The sequence below is a fragment of the Drosophila obscura genome, unplaced genomic scaffold, assembly GCF_018151105.1.
Source record: "Drosophila obscura isolate BZ-5 IFL unplaced genomic scaffold, ASM1815110v1 contig_84, whole genome shotgun sequence".
Taxonomy (NCBI): domain Eukaryota; kingdom Metazoa; phylum Arthropoda; class Insecta; order Diptera; family Drosophilidae; genus Drosophila; species Drosophila obscura.
In genome coordinates, this window is record NW_024542877.1 from 533,264 (window position 1) to 546,007 (window position 12,744).

The following is a 12,744-nucleotide window of genomic DNA, read 5'->3' on the forward strand; positions in this document are numbered from 1 at the left end:
TTGCCAAATCTTGTGTCTCGCTGCCAATCGAATTTGCATCAGCTTGGCATCTTCTCCGTTGCCAGCAAGCTGCATCTGTTGCAAGCTTATTGGCCACCCATTCGGAAGCCATTCGCTCTGGCACGCTGTCCAGTCCATGCCATCAACTTGCGCCTTGGCCCGTACTTGGCCAGGTGTACTCGAACCTCCTGTACTGTACGTACTGTATATCGCGGATAATCACTGCGCACTTTCAGCCTGCACTTCCGTTCGACACTTCCATCCAGCCCTGAACCCCCCACCCCACTCCTGTGCCCGCACACAAACAGATATAAAAAAAAAACAGCAACAAAATCGGAGGGACGGACAACACAAAAAAAAAAAAAACCTGAATGCCAATCATAGGCAATAAAGACAGTAAAATTTGTTTCTATTTTCGGTGTGTGTTGGCCAAAGTCGCTTTGCCACTATGCAACATGACTTTCTACTCTCTGCCCAGCAGTTCGCTGCGCTACGCCTCCTTTCCCGCCTACACCTCTGCCGCCTGCTCCACCTCCTGCTCCACTCCGCTCTTCTCACTCTTCTCGTTTCTACTCAACTCAGTTCAGCGGTTTTACAGCCATAGACATTTTGTCCCAGGACGCCCCTTAAAAATGAAAATGAAAATGCCTGTGCTACTAAGCCAGCAACTGGCAAACGGCAACTGGCAACTGGCAAACGGCAAACGGGAACTTGATCTGGCCCAAAAATCGTTTGATTTCGCTCCCACACAGAAGGCTGAAACACACAGCGCAGCGCCGAGCAGCGCAGCGAACGATTGCTATGCTAAACAAAACGTGGCCAAAAAAATGCAACAAAAGATAAACGAAACGAGAACGAGAACGAGAACGAGAACGAAGAAAAACAATTGGCATTCAATTGATGGCAATCATCGGCTGACCGTGATTCCACTACATCGTACAGCGCAGCCATCGAGGTTCAGTTGAGGTCTTTTCATCTATGTGCATTGTACATGCTGGGCGAACATGGACCTTCCATTTGCCAGCAGCACAGATAAGCCATATAAAATCAATCCTGTTAGGTGTTGGCTCATTTTAAGGACATCCAACCCCATGCACTTTTGGCATATGGATATGGGCAAGAGCTCAAGGCATGTGAGAGCGGGGAGCGCGGATGTCTATTGCACAGAGTTCCACACCGCATGGAAAGGATACCAAATAGATATCGATCTTCTTCCGATTGAACGCCCCAAAAAAAAACCGATTGCTGCAAATCAAATAGTTTCACTTAGATTTAAGAATTGAACGAGACTGGAAATTGCAAAAAGAAGAAGCTGCTTGACATGAGTAAGAAAATATTTAAATTAAATAAATTTGCATATTTAAATTAGCAAATTAAGCTGCAATAATAATATATAATATTATATTATTATTATTAAATTATTATATCATTAATATATTATTTTACTTTTTAAAGTTTTTTATATATACATACATAGAACAAATTTGGCAACCTTTTAAAAAGACATTGGCCCCCTCATGAGTGTTTTTTTTTTTTTTCTTAGCTGAAAGTTTGTTAGTTAATTTTCTCTATTTTCTATTGTTAATAGCTAGATATGAATTATCAATTTCCTTTCGGATTCTGATTTTTGTTTTATTTAATTTTTTTTAAAACTAAAAACTAAAAATTTACATTTCCTCCCAAAAAAAAAAAAGGCTTTTTAAGTACATTTATGTTTCAATCAAAGTGAATTATAGTTCATTAATTTAAAAAGGGATGTGCTGCAGTGATTTGTACTGTGCCACTTTTTTCTAAGTGCACTCGTTTCTTATTGTTTTTTTACATATACTATCTATGATTTGTATTTTATATCAATCTCATATAGAAAGTGCCGCTAGAAAGCAGCACATCCGTATTTAAATTTTCATTGAAGCATAAACGTATTAAAAAACGTTTTTAAGGGCGCATATTTCATCTAAATATAAAACTTTAAAATAAAAAATATATATTTAATTTACGTATGAAATATATTTAATTTAAATATTGACTTTTCAGATTTTGCAGGCCGCTCCTTTCTCTGGGATCCAGTGAAGAGGTGCAATATAAATAAGAAAATGAACAAAAGATGGAATGGATGCTGGGGAAGAGCAGAGAGTTGAACAGAGGTCAACCAGGGCCAAGTAACCAAGTTTTATTTCCGTTTCGAGCAATTAAACTTATTTAACTTGGGCCACAGTCCACCCTGCGCCCTGCAACCTGCGCCCTGCCATTACTGCAACTGCCCCCCAAGTGCAACTTCTTGTTTTAGTAGACTTCCCTTGGTGGGAGCTTCGGTGGCAAGTGGTGCACGCGGTCAGGACTGCGCCTGTCCAATGGTAAGTATATCTTATTATCAGTAGTGGCCACACAGTATAACAAAACATTGGCAAAAAGAGCACACCAGCAAGCAGCCACAGCTACAGCCACAGCTACAGCCTATGCCCCTGCCCATGCCCCTGGCGTAGCCCGGCAAGCGGCAACACCCGCCGATAACTTTGGCCATAATTCATCAGTTGTGCGCGCTGTAAAGTCCTTTCAACTGCTGCTCAGTTGCCAAATATGGTTTTTGTGCTTGCCTTTGCAACTATATAAGCATTTGGATGGGTGGGGGGGGGGGCTCTGCTCTGCTCTGCTATGCTGTGGGGTCAGCGGTGGGGCGGAACGGGGGCTGGCGCTGCGCCTGGTCTTTATAAGTTTATATTTCTGTCTTTCCCATGTCTAAATATGATACATGCCCTTGCCACAAGTTGGTAGTTGCCAGTGGCAGTGGCAGTGCCAGTGGCAGTGGCAAGTGCAGCAACCTACTGCCTACAGCCTACCGGCTAACCCCCCACAGCCATCCCTCACTAATATTCTTCTGTTCTAGATGACTGCCGCCGCTGTTCAGCTTGTTTCAATTTTTCTAGCAAAGTTGATGCCGGGAAACAGATTGTTTGCAGCAAACTGCAGCAGCAGCAGCACCAGCAGCGGCAGCAGCGGCAGCAGCGGCAACAACAACAGGAGCAACGGAAAAAGTGCCAACAGTGCACAATTTTCCTTAGCAGTTTGAACTTCTTGCCATCCAGTAGCAGTAGCAGTACCCCAGCCCCCCCAACCTGGTTGCATCATACTCTGTGTGATCTGGAGGCGCCACCCGCCACTCGCCTACTGGGGGCATGCACTCGTATCTGCTGATGGTGTAAATTTCTTAAAGTTGCCAACTTCTGCATTGTTTTTGCCCCCGCCTAAGTTCCGTTTCTCGCAGCTCAATTTTTGCTTTTCATTTTCGTTATTCTTAGTCTGCCGTCGCGCCGGATCCAGTGGCAGGCTGTTGCCGTTCCCCGTTCCCCTTTCCCTACCCGACCACTGCTGCTGCTGCTGTTGTTTCTGTTGAGCCGTTTGTTGTTACTGTTTAACATTGTGGCAGCATTTTTGAGCATTATCCCTGCCCATGCAGTCGATGCAAGTTGCAAGTCTCCGCCCCCCCAGTCCCTGGATATCTATGGATATGCCCCACCACAACCGTTTGTCTGGTCTTACTGGTCTTACCCGCTGTCCTTCTGACTGCTGTCTGCCTGCCTGCCTGCCTGCCTGCCTGCCTGCCTTCCTGCCTGCCTGCTAGCACTGGCATAAATAATATTGCAGCTAAATTAGTTAATAAATCATTGGAAAACGCTTTCTAGGCGTTGACTGAAGCATGGTGGTGGCTCCGCTCTGCTCTGCTCTGGTCTGGTGGCTGTTCCGTTCACACGATTTGAATTGAGTTTTGGGGAGTGTTTGTGGGCTGCAACCAGATCCTTGAACCTATCCTATCCTCGTGCTCGTAATCGTACGCGGTGAATGCTTGACTGCGCAAAGGATGCTCTGCTCTGTTCTGCACTGCTTTCTGCACTGCTTTCTGCACTTCCCAGCTCTGCTCTGCTGTGTATCAAACTGTTGATTCGCACATTACTGGCTGGACAGTAAGGGCCGGTTATTATCGGCTCGATTAAGCCTGGATAGTGCAGCTGAAGCTGTCCAATCGAGTCCACAGCCCACTTGCCCAGAGACAGGGCCTGTAAACCAACCAATTTGTAAATGAGCCCTTCCTTGCCCTTCCTAGCCCTTCCTAGCCCTTGCCCTTCCCCATTGCCATTGCTATTCCCCTTCCAGGCACGGATGCGTGAATATTTGTCGATTTACATTGAAAAATCGTTTTTTAAACATGCACGCAGATCAATCGGCAAGCGGCCCTGCCACCCATGCCAAGCCATAGCCAGAGCCATAGCCAGCTCGCCAGTTCGCTTACATTGGCACGCTTTTGACGATTTTTGCCGCATTTGCATTGGTATTTGCATTTTTTTTTACACTCAAATATACTCACTCTTATTCGTATTCGTATTCGTACTCGTATTTGGAAAAAATATTTCACATTCAAACGGAATGGAAACGCACAAATGCAAACATTTGCTTACTTTTAATCCCTGCTGTGAATTAAATTGAGCTGCCGCTTCATTTTGGCATGCCCTGCCCAGCCCAGCCCAGCCCTGTCCTGCCATGGCAAAGAGCTATAAGTACTCGTTTTATTTGCATATGTATGTGTAATATATACCCTCCCATTTCGCCATTGCATACTCTCTCTCGTCCGGACTTGGCTTGAAGCCTTTCCTACCAATTTGGAAATATTTGGCTTGATTGTAAAGGGAGCTTTGAAACAACAGCATAAGGCTGTGGTTCCACGTCACCAGCTATGCCTGGAAATAATTATTACAATATTTCCATAATAAGCATTTTTGTGCCAAATCAAAAGAATTGCATCAAAGGAAAGTTTTTCATGCTGCTCGACGACGACGAGGACGACGAGGCACACACTAAAACGATTTGCGGCTAAATAGATAACAAATATTTTGTCCTTACACAAATACGCATTTTTGTGCTTCGCTTCTCAAAAAAGTTTCAAGCCGCACACACACAAGGGGGCAGCCCGGACGCAAGGAGCGAAGATCCAGTGAAACATTTTTGCATGCCCTTTCAGCGGATATAACGCACAGAAGGAAGCACCTCATATCCGATATCAGCTGTCAGATTCCTCTCTATTTGCTGCAAGATCAGATCACAATGCCATATATTTTCCAGCTCAATAAAAAGTGAGAAAATAAAAAAAATAAAATATATTCCAGCTAAAGTTTTCTGCCATTCGTGTATGCTAGTAAAAAAAAGTTAGCAGTGGGAAAAGGGTATTAAATAAATCGTTGTAAGCAGCTTGATACTCCCTTCTTGTTTACGGTTCTAAAGGAATTTTTAATATTTTAATGTGCATGGAGCATGGAGCAAGCTGCCGGTGAAGATGTAAGTAGACGAAGAATCAGGAAAGTCGGTAAGCCAAAAACTCATACTCACAGGCGTTCCCGGGAGTGGAGCCCAATAAATGATGCGTGGAGTGGCCCATGGATGCTGCTGCTACTGCTGCTGCTGCTCGTGAATGGCTAGTCGTGGATCGTACGAAATAATCGTCTCTCACGTGGGTGGACATTAGCAGGATTCGTGAAAGCTGCAGAAGCCGGAGCCCGGAGCCCGGCAAGGAATTACAGGGCACACTTTAGCACAGGTAAAATTATTTTGCAATAAATTTTGTGACATATTTCCATGAATGTGAAAAACGAAGAAAAAGAATAAAGCTGTGGGGTGGGTGGGGCTGGGAGGAGCAATGGCAGACAGGTAACATCTGGGGGGTTGTTGCTGGTGGTTCTTCGACTTTGGAGATTGTCTGTCTGTGCGTGGCACACACCCACACACACACACACACACAGACGGACACATATTAAATGCACATCAGTGTTACACAATGGCAACTTAAATTGTCTAAGAAAATGTCACCCGAAAAAGGGGATTTTTGACGTTTACTCGTAAAGTAAAAGCAAATAAAATGTACAGCAAAATCGCGCAGCAGGACCAGGAACGAACACCAAGACTAGGACACCGGACGAGAAGTATGTGGGGGGAGGGGGGTGGCTAGCAGATTTGCTCGTGGCAATCTGGGACTGTGACTTTATGACAGTTTGATTTATATATTATTGAAAAAGTTTTTGTCACAGGCAGAACAATCAGTAGCCTGCACCGACAATCACGTACCCGATGCGAGCCGAGACGAGGCGATGCGCGACACCAACACTGACAGCGACAGTGACACCCAAGCTCTAGCCGACTTATAGACTCCGCCGATGCCTGGGACACGTTACGCATAGTAAGCCCATAAATAATTTTCATGCCCAAAAATGTTGTCTTTGAGCAGGAGCTGGCCCCAGCAGCCCCCAGCAGCCCGGCAATGAATTGAAATTCATTTTTAATGCGCTCTCGATGGCATCTGTATAAGTTACCAAAAGGAAGCTGCAGCTCACCGATCCCGTTGTCGTTGCCGTTGCCATTCCCTACCAATACCCTGACACTGCTAGGTATCACTTACAGCAGCGTAAACCCCTAGTTCCATCTAAGAGTAAATGCCTGTGTGTTGGTGTGTGCGGCCTAGCCAAAGTTTTTGGCTGAGAGAGGATGCCTTCGCTCGTTAACAGTCGTTTCCCCACCTCCACCTCCACTTCCACTTGCAGTCCCCAAGTCGCTGTCTTGAGTTACTTTTTGGCATGGAAATTAATTAAAAAAGTTTTCAATCAGTCTTCGAATGTGTCAGTGGCGTGAAAAAGAGAGCTGGAGTAGGTATTTTCATTGATATGATGTGATGGCCAAGTGCGGACGCGAAACTTCCATCAATTACTCTGCCAATAAATATCCAAAAAGACAAAAAAAAATTCGATTCAGTTTCAGTTGGGGCAGCTCCTCCTCTGCCTATTCCTTTTCCTGGTAGCCTTATGGTGCGGGCACTCATCTTACACAAACAAACCATTAAAAAACAAAAGGCTTCAGCCAAAACTCGTAGATGGCCCTTCGCGGGTGTGTGTGTGTGTGTGTTTGTGTGTGTGTGCACACCTACGTACATTGATAAAAAGTTTTAATTTATGTCAAAAGCTTTCACCAAGAATTTTAATATGCGCACAATTTTTGCAAAAGTTACCGCCCCACTCCACCCCACCCCACTCGTTGTCAGTTGCCTTCATCTCGTTTCGTTTCACGTGTGGCACGCACGGTCACCGTCATTTTATTATTTTTTTTTTTTTTTTTTTTATTTTTAAATTCTAACTTATCGAATTCTTTTCGATTTTCAATATCCAAATATCCAAAATAGCAAATGGGAAGCACAAGAAGGACTCCCTCCTGCTGGAGCTTCTCCTTTTGGTTCCTTTTTGTAACTCCGATGTAACTGTCGCTGTTGTGGCCCACTTGCCATCACTGGTATTTTCTCTGCTCTTCAGCCACAAATGTGACACTGCTCACAACCAACCACAGACTCCCACCAAGGAGTGTCCGCCCAATACTTTCGGGCGGTGCCGGTGCCAGTGCCACTTTGCTGCTCGTTGTGGAGTACGTACCCCTCGCAGCTGGCCCTCATATCCGTATTCCTCTTATTTTCTTTTTGCATTTGATTCAGTTTGCATTTTGATTTTCTACATTTCCATGCGCCCCCCTAAGTGAAAACAAGTTGCGAGCAATGCATCCATCCATCTCATTGCATATTGAGTTCCCAGTGTGTCAGCGCCCTCTCTCACGCTTTGCTTGCTACTCGTAAGGCACGAATCCGATTTCCTCAATTGACAAGGGCCTCGGTGTATTGTTGCTGTTGCCACAAATGCTACAAGTACGAGCATGCCACAGAAACTCGGTGACCCGTTTGAGGATGGACTTTGAAGGTCCCAACTCACCCACTCACACGGCACCAAGGCAGAGGAGCATTATCTAAGCTTCGGAAAGTGTAGGTTCGCTCCAAGAATACTCTAGAGTCAGAGCTTAGCGGCTGCTTTGCAAGTCCAACCTCAGACAAGAGCCGAAAGTTTGGTAATTTCTGGCTTTTCAGAGCCGTGTCGTGAACTACGCTAAGCTCTGCGTGGTTTATGGGCTCGATGGAAAGCTGCAAGCTGCAGGACATCAGACATGAGCTTATGGCGGCAACTTTTAGGCCAGGACTTGAACAGATCCAGCGCATGCGTAGACTGCACACCGCAACTTTCCGGCACAGAAGCTCAGGTACATCATTCAGCTAAAAGTTGAAAAAAAAATTAGCTTTTAAAGCTCAAAGCAGTCCGTGGACTGCCACCCAAGAACTTTAAACAAAAGAGAAGTTTGCTTTTATTCAAGCCACACATTTACCATAGATATAGATAGCATCCTTACGGCCATATGGCTGAACGGGCATTGTAGCTATTGCCTATCCCTATCCCCCAACCACAGCGCCCTGCCCTCGCATGCGTCGTAAATCCTGCACCAGCAGCTATGACGAGCGTGTTCAACCATTCAGCATGAATATCCGCTCATTCAATATGCAGAAGCTACTCCCATCATGCCCTGCCCTGCCATGCCATATCTGCATATGTCCAGCCGAGTGTCCGAGATGTCCAGATGCATGAGAGCCAGCCATGAGTTATCCGATTTGAAGTAATTGAATTTAAGGAAGCTTCGCTCACTTGACAATTCTATGGTCTATGTTCTATGGTCTATGGTCAGTTTACTTCGGCCTGATTGCATTGTTCGCTGCATTGATTGACGGGCTTTTGACGCGCGACATGTGCGGCTGAGAAGTGTTATGGGTTGTGTATGGTGTGTGGTGTGTTGTGTGTGAAAAAAACTTGTTTGCAAAGTGACATCTGTATGACGGAATTAACATCATTCCACCATGTGAATGTGCATGCATGTATGCAGTGGTGTGGTGTGGGGGGGGGGGACGCTTATCTGTGAGCTGAATTGGCAGTGGCTTTGATTTACACTCGCCCTGAAATCAATGCTCTGCGAGCTACGGGCATGCCATGCATATGGCACTTCTAAATGGATTTATAAGAGCGGATATTTGGGGCCGATGGATGTCCAAAAGGCGACACTCTCTTTTGTGCACTGCACCCACAGGCAGATAGACCTTCGTCCAGAGTTCCTATCCTATCCATCTAGCGCTCAGTGACTTGACTGTGCACAGGAAGTGTACGTATGCGACTCGAATTGTAGTTCAGTGACGGACGAGCAGCTGCCAACTGCTGGTATGGCCTCCTTTTCTCCACACGCCCAATACAAATACCAATTCCATTGGCAGCAGCTTCACAACTACATCTGTATGTATGTACATATGTATGTATGTACAGATGTCTCACTGGTTACATCCAATCAAGGTTGATATGTGGCTCAGGACATGTGGTTCCCTTTTTGCATGTGTATGTTTGGACAGCAATGAGTCGGAAACCGAAGAGTTTCCCGGCAATTGAACACAGTTTTATCCTCATCACAGACGTCAGCAGCCAGCCAGCCAGCCAGCACCCATCAACCCATCAGCCCACCAGCTAGAAGAACCCCAAACCCAAACCCAATAAGAAGAACAGGCAAAAGGAACGGAACGGAACCACTGTTGTGGTTTGTTTGCTTTCTTTGCGGATTGCTGCGGACTCGAGAGTTTTGTGCACACAACTAACTGAATTTCGACTTGACAGCGATCAGCTGAATTAAATAATTTTCGTTACGTTACTTGACCAGTAGAACCAGACCAGAAACGAACACAGTGAGACATTTCTAAGAGGTCGCTTGTCCGACAAAATTGAATCGAATTAGATATTTTGCAGTTCAATGAAACTCCCCAACTCCCCCACGCCCAACTGCACTCCCACTCCCCTTACGCCTTACTCCTCCAACGATGATTGACTGATAAGGGTTGATTAGCGTTACACCACAACCAAACGTCTTTCCGCATCCGTTTGCGTTTATCCGGGGCTACTTTTCTTTGGTTTGATTTGGGCACCTTCACTTGGTTGTTTAGCAACTGTCGCTCTCCCACTCTCTCACTCACTCTCTCTCTCTCTCCCTCGCTGTCCATCGAACAGTTTGCATTTCGGGCTGAGTTAAGTTGCTAATAAAACAAATCGTTTCATTTATTTTCGTTTCAATTGGTTTGATTTTCAAGGGTAGAACCCTCCTCACTCCTTTGACTCGCTTTGGTGTATGTTTAGAACAGAATTTGAGGGCAAAGTAGCGACAGCAACTCACCGATCAAATGAACAAATGAGTTCTGCTTAGTCAGGTATCAAAAATTCATTTGTTCGTGCTGTCGTTCATGTTTGTGTTACTGTTGTTGTCCACGTTTTATGCATGAGGTCTCTTTGCTTACCCATCGCACCCACTTGTTATGGACCATATTGAGGCATTCAAGTGTCAAATGAGCCTCACAGATGGCTAAGGACGACGTGCACAGTCCACAGACTTCACGTCCTCTGAGTGCCACCCCCAGTGCCTCCGCCCCCCCCTGCCGTTTCCAACGAACGGTTCATCTGCTACACTGAGCTCACCTTAGCTGCCAGCCCTAATACCGAGAACGAACCCTTGCAAGCAGCGAGCAGCCTGCCTTTGGATACAATATGTGTCAATTATGAAAAAATGACACCACCTATGTTTTGAGTAATTACTTGCCTTTAACATTAGCACGGGGGGGTTGGTGGTGGCATGTGGATGGGATGCAGTGCATCCAATTGCAAGGTGAACGGAGAAAGGATGCGAGGCCTGTAACCAGATATCCCCAAGTCTCCTTCACAGCTCACAGCGCTGCAGGCTGCTAGCTGCAGGCTGCTGGCTGCTGGCTATGTGCCACTGGACTAGAATTGATGGATCGAGCAGTCAGTCTCTCCAGCTGGAATGGATGCACATGCATACCAATTGCAAGGCAGCCAACCCAAACGGGAAAGACCTGCAACCAAATATCCAAGTCATGGCTTTGACTGGCGCTTGGCAACAGCAAAAGTGGCCAGGCATCCAGGCATCAGCACCAGGCAACCCTTCTGGCAGTACGCGTAGGCGGATACTTTCGGCAACAAATTGTTACATACGCTTCAAGAGCTGGAGCTGCAGCAGCAAACAATGCCCCCAATGTCTAGCAAATGGGAACGGACCAAAGCATTTCTTGCTGCCCGTATCTTGACCTGTGTAGGTGCTCCGCCCCCGCCTGACTGCCGACTGCTGACCTCTGCGCTGGTTTGTTCCAACGACAAAAGAAGTTGCGCCAGCGATGTATGCGGCTGCAGCCAAAGGTGGCCAGGAAATACTAGAATATGACAATATTGCTTTTGATTTATGATGCCATAAATTCACTTTTTCGTTCATTGGGTTCGCTTAGCTTAGCGCCTGCTTTCCACATGCACCCACTCCATGTCCATGTTCAGTTTTCAGTTGCCAGTGCACCACCAGTGGTAGTCCCTCTCTCCCCCTATGCTTTTTGTTACATGTCCAACAATGTGAATGTCTGTGGGTGCATCTTTTGTGGCAACAATTGAAAGAGCAGGCCACTTCATTCACCAAATCTAAACTAAGCCCCCCAAACAAAGGACATTGTCAGAGCAAAGACAGGTAGAAAAAGACTCGTAGTACAATGTGCATTTAATCGGGGGATGAGAGACCAATTGAGTGCTTAGATTTTACGCAGTAATTGCTGCAATACGACTTCAAATTGGCACATAAATGTGTGCAGTAGTTCTGGTAACTTTTCAAATGACTTTCATCCATGATTGGAGGGTGCTTTCCATTCTATTCAGTGCCTCAAATATGATCCAATAAAGCGCATTTGGTTGCTGGATTGATGTACATATGCACAGAGCATATCGCTGTGAACTAACATACACCACAGAAACCCCAAAAATATATTTTTGTCATATTAAGGAATAATTGATTGCCAAACTGCATTCGAATCTGTGTCCAAGTCGGACACTCTCTGCGGCTGCAGGACTCTCAATTACTCGCAGCCTCGTGCGGAAATTGACACCACAACAAAGGCTAGTACTTGCCATTAATTTTCATAGTTAATTAAGCATTTAAGCATTTGTGTTGCTAGTCCTTGCTTGGCCCCCTCCAAAAAAGTGTTATGCAGGCCTGCATTTTGCATAGATCTCGCATTTAAGCGAAATCCGCATTCATACTGCCATTAAATGCTCCATAGATTGTGCCCTGGCCACACTCTTCTCTGCCATTCGCTGTTTGGCGCGCCAAAAAGGGGTGCAGGGGGCCGCCGTGGGCGCATTTGAACAATGCAAGGGAAAACAGAATTGAAATGAAATGAATCAAATTGAAAAGCCAGCGACAGTTGTTGTGTAAACACACAGACAGACACAGGCACAGGCACTACACAGTAACAGGCACGCGCAGACGTGTGCAGATAGTAGTAGGTGTCGAGAGAGCATGAGAATATGAGGAGTTCCTGTTGCTGCTGCTGTGCATTTATGTATGTTTGAGTGTTTGAATGTATGGCATGAATGTATGCCGCTCGAGCGATGAATGACTTGTAGCCTGCCCAATTGAAAGAAAAAAAAAAACAAAACAAAAAAAAAGTGCTGCTGCTGCTGGCAAGGACGGAATGGGCTTTAGCTGGAATGTGTCCCAGCAGCAGCGATTTGAGCTGTGAACAATGGCGCCGCTGGGGCTACCTGGCTGCCCTGGCTACCCTGGCTACCCAGCTACAACGGCTCCCAATACCAATGCCAATACCAATACCAATCCCAGTTGCAATCCCAGTTCCAATTTCCATTGACAGCCTCAATCAGCCAGTGCGAGATACAGCGAAAAGCAGCACTCTGCCAATGCCAATTCGGGCTGTGCTCGATGCGACATCCATTTTGGCATTTCCTTTGTGCAATATTCAAGCCC